This window comes from Astatotilapia calliptera, chromosome 15 (assembly GCF_964374335.1).
Source record: "Astatotilapia calliptera chromosome 15, fAstCal68.1, whole genome shotgun sequence".
NCBI lineage: Eukaryota > Metazoa > Chordata > Actinopteri > Cichliformes > Cichlidae > Astatotilapia > Astatotilapia calliptera.
This window is the reverse complement of record NC_137436.1, coordinates 8,016,823-8,021,240: the sequence shown is the minus strand read 5'-3', so window position 1 is coordinate 8,021,240 and position 4,418 is coordinate 8,016,823. Positions and strand designations below refer to the sequence as shown.

Genomic DNA, 4,418 nt, shown 5'->3' with positions numbered 1-4,418 from the left:
CAGCTGCTATCCTGTGATTGGGTAATTAGAAATTTATATTAATGAGTAGCTAAACAGGTGTGCCTAATAAAGTAACCACGAGTCTATGATATTTTGAAAAACGTATCTAGAAATTAAAAGAAACACTGTAGTAAACACTTAGTCAGTATTCAACACTTATAAGAAGAATGGTCGTAATAAAGAATTTATTTATTTAGTTAATTAAGTATTTAGGTACTTAGTTGCTATTTTCTCAACTTTAGCTTGTCTGCTAACCTTCTGCTACACACTTCAGCCAGTAGGTGGCACGCTTGAGCAGTTAGCTAATTGCTAGTAAACCCAGCACAAGAAGAAGAAAAAGACTCGCAGGAGTTCACTTCCTGTATTAAGATTTTCATGCTTCCACAAATGTGTGCATCTGTCAGACAGAGGTGAACATGGCAGACGTCTCGGAGAGGACACTACAGGTCGCCGTTGTGGTTTCTTTCGCTGCCGGCTTCTTGGCGGGGTGGCAGGCAAACAGAATGAGGAGAAGGTTTCTGGACTGGAGGAAAAAACGACTCCAGGAAAAGCTATCAGAAACACAGAAGAAACTGGATTTGGCTTGAATGGTAATGCCATATTTATGACGACACGCTGTTGAGTTACAGAGCTTAGGATATGTCGGTTAGTAAAGCTTCGAGTGGACCAAAGTGATGCGTATTATTTGCTGTTATTTGCACAGTATCGCTGTGATGAATTTATATACGTAATACAAGTCACTGTTGTCACAGTTTGTTTGTCTAAAAATGTGTCTTTCCTGTAAGGTCTGCGGTATGAGGCTCTTGGATTCTGGATGTGGATCCTACACCATGTTTGTGACCGAGGGAACGAAATCTGAAGATGACCTACCTGTATGCTGCACTACCTGTATTTGTCTGCCACGCCTTTCAATTTAAGACTCTAATTCACTCTAAACCAGTTCCATGAAAATGGAAGCAACAGCATTTTGTTGTTGTTGTTCTGCTAACAAAAAGGGAGTGGTGGCCCTGTCCCCAGTGCTGTTCTCTGCCAACATGTCTCCATCTCTGTATTTGTCAAATAAATTATTTTTTTTTTCCTATGTTGAAAGTCGTTATTCCACAATGATGTTCAGGACTTCAGATAATGTGGTGATATATTATTGAAGCTGGCACTACACTCTTACAACTTAAAAGTTACCTAAACTCTATTACAAATAAGTGGGATTATAATTTTCTCCTTATAGCATAGGAACTCACAATGAAAGGAAAACACGCAGCACTCTTTCCTTCAGCCTAGTAAACTTTTACTGACGTTTCTATCGATAAAAATTTATTCTGTGAATAACTGCGCCATCTGCTGGATGAACGCCAAAGTCACCTTAAACAGCTCCATTGGGAGCCATGATTACACTAATTGATTTTTTTGTGTGTGTGTCATTTTGTCCAAGACTCGGGAAAGGATCAAAAGGCAGAGGTTCATTTAAAATACAGTATTATGCTAAATGTTTCAGGTACCTGTCAGTTCTTGATATTTTGCTAGTAAAATGGGAAAAGAGTGCAGCAGTTTATTAGCTAAAGCAGAATGTTTACAATTTTAATAACGTGGAAAATCAGTATTTGGTATTTGGTCTTTGTTCTTGTTCTTCCTAAAGACCATTCAAGGCTTTTCTTTGGGCATTGGCTGCCTTTTGTTCTGTTCTCTGTCAAAATGAACCCCCACTGGTTCAATAATGTTAAGGTCCGGGCTCTGAGGAGGCTAATCCATGACCGATAGTGTTCCACTGTGTGTTTTTCTATCCAGGTATGCTTTCATTGTTTTGGCAGTGTATCATTCATAATTCCATTAATTTTTGACAACCTCTCCACAACACCACTGACTGAAATGCAGCCCCAAAGCCTCCACTATGTTTTACAGATAGCTGTTGCAACTCTATGTTGTACCTTTCTCATGACCTCCTACATAAATACTGACAACAACTTCAACCAATAATTTTAGATTTGAAGGCATCTTTCTATAAGATACCACTGATGGCATAACTCAGCCTTTTCTCCCTGTTTCCCTTCCCTAAGAATGGCTTCTTGACAGCCACCCTTCCACTGAGACATTTCTGATGAGGCTTCAGTGAACAGTAGAGATGCCAGATGGATCTTTCAGGTGCTGTGTCACGACTTTGCTAGGTTTTGTCTTATTACTTTGGGACATAAAATTGCATGAGTGTGTATGTGAGATTATTTACGACATAATAGCGATGAACACTGGTTAAAACAGCCCCTGAAAAAAATTCTGGGGAATCACTTCTCATATATCTCCACATAACAAGCACTACTTGGATTTTACTGACTCGTTGTGTAATAACACAGATTTTTTTTCTTCTTTCTCGTTTTTGCATTTTTCCCCCTGTTATTTGATACCAATCATGTATCAATGGATTACTCACAGAAAAGATGCAAGAATCCAGGATTTTTCCTGGATTGGGGAATCGAAATGGATTTGCATTTATATAGCAGTTCCTAGTCTAACTAGGAACTGTAGTCTAACTCAAAGCACGTTAGACTACAAGCTGTTATTCTATTTGATAGAAATCTAAAGGCAAACTCATAACTGGGAAAAATACTAGAGTCGCTGTCTAGGCTGTAGACGTTGATGGCGATTCAGTAACACAATTGCTAAAACCAATTAAGTTATCCAAAAGTATGACTATTACTGGGATAATATGGTTTACACACCTCAATACGGCACAATTAGCCATTTTTACAATTGTCATGGTACCGTACTGAGCCCCGGTGTCCCTGGGAGACATAAAACCTGGAGTAAGTACAAGCTAGTAAAACTAGCTCCTGTCTGGTGAACAGCATCTTCAAAGGTGCAAACTACCACAACCAGCCACAAAAAATTATATCTCACATCTGTACCTGTGTTTTGTATCTAAATACACATTTACACCCTTCATGTTGATTTGCCATGACTTCCATTGGCCTGAAGTTGTGCACCCTCACAGCTTATCTATAGGTGGTGCTAGTGATCTTTGTTAGTTCATGCTTACAAATCAACTTTTTGCCTACAGCATTCCAGTCACTGGCTCTGAAATGAGATCTTGTGAGCAGATCTCTCTTTTTCATCATCACCAGTCTAGTGGGCCTATTACTATGTCTCAACAAGCTTTTGGCAAGACTTTAAAAAGTCCTTTTTTTCCTGAAGCACTTCATCAGTGGCTTGATGAGAAAGAAGGTGGAGAGGATACTGAAGGGGGATCAGGAGAGGTTAAGCTGACAGATAAATGTTTAAAAAAGTGTTCTCTGGGTTTCAACTATTTGGATGTCTTGGTTTATTTATTTGTCTTATACAGCACTCAGAAAAAATATACTAAACATCAAAATCCTTCTGAATCTGCCTGGGCTCAGCATCAATTTGTTCTGTGTGGAGATTTTAAGAGATTCATGTTAAAAGGGATACAATTAACGCTAATTTCTAAGGTTGGCTTTTAATTACCTTGATTACTTTAATTAACATGCTAACTCTAAAGTTAGGGTTTGGGTCATATACTATTAAGTTAATGTGAAGCTTTTAAATTAAGCTGTGTAAAACTATCAACACTCCCTGTATAAATTATTTTTTAATGATTGCAGTGATTTGCAAATCTCACAAACCCATATTTTATTCACAATAGAACATAGGAAAGACATCAATCAATCAGCTGGCTGTTTAAACTGAGACATTTCACTATAGAAAAAAAAAAACATTAGCTTATTACTTTGGTCACCTTTGTATCTGGACATCATACTTTTTGTTAATGTTGATTTATTACCGTAATCATTGTTGCCACTCCTGCCCATCAAGGATTAGGTCCACTACTTTATTGTGTCTTATCAGGGGATGAAATGTGTTAGTTTTTTCTTTCTTCTTCAGAAAAGAAGAATATTGTGCTATTTTTCTCTGACATAAGATGCTACCTCCTCCTTTCATTTCATGAGGCGCCAAATGTTTTCAGTTGATGCAGGCAGGCCAGATCAGCACCTGCACTCTTCTACTGCAAAGCCATACTCTTGTAATAGATGCAGTTTAGCTCTGTTTTGCTAAAATCTGCAAGGTCTTCCCTGAAAAGACGTTTTCTGGATGGGAGCTTATATTGCTCTAAAACCTGTAGATATCTTTCAGCATTGATTGTGGCTTTCCACCAATACTCCTACATGACAAAGCTTTACACTACATTTGTACATGGCACAGACAGTGATTTTTTGAAGTTTTCCTGACCCCATGAAGTGGTTTCCATGCCTGTTTATAAGGTTGGAAGATCACAGATGTCCACTACTGATGTTCAGCCATGTCCCTTACGCACAGAGATTTCTCCAGATTGCCTGAATCTTTTGTTTGTATTATGCATTTTATATGATGATATATTCAGTGTCTTCAGAATTTCACATTTACAGGAAATTATC

General features: G+C 38.1%; 1 long non-coding RNA gene across 1 annotated transcript; it reads left to right on the top strand.

Moving 5' to 3' along the window:
- The first annotated feature begins 296 nt into the window (after positions 1-296).
- Positions 297-1,081, top strand: LOC145420582 (uncharacterized). Its single transcript, XR_013901905.1, has 2 exons — positions 297-590; positions 786-1,081. It is a non-coding gene; the product is annotated as an uncharacterized LOC145420582 (long non-coding RNA).
- Positions 1,082-4,418: the final 3,337 nt, after the last annotated feature.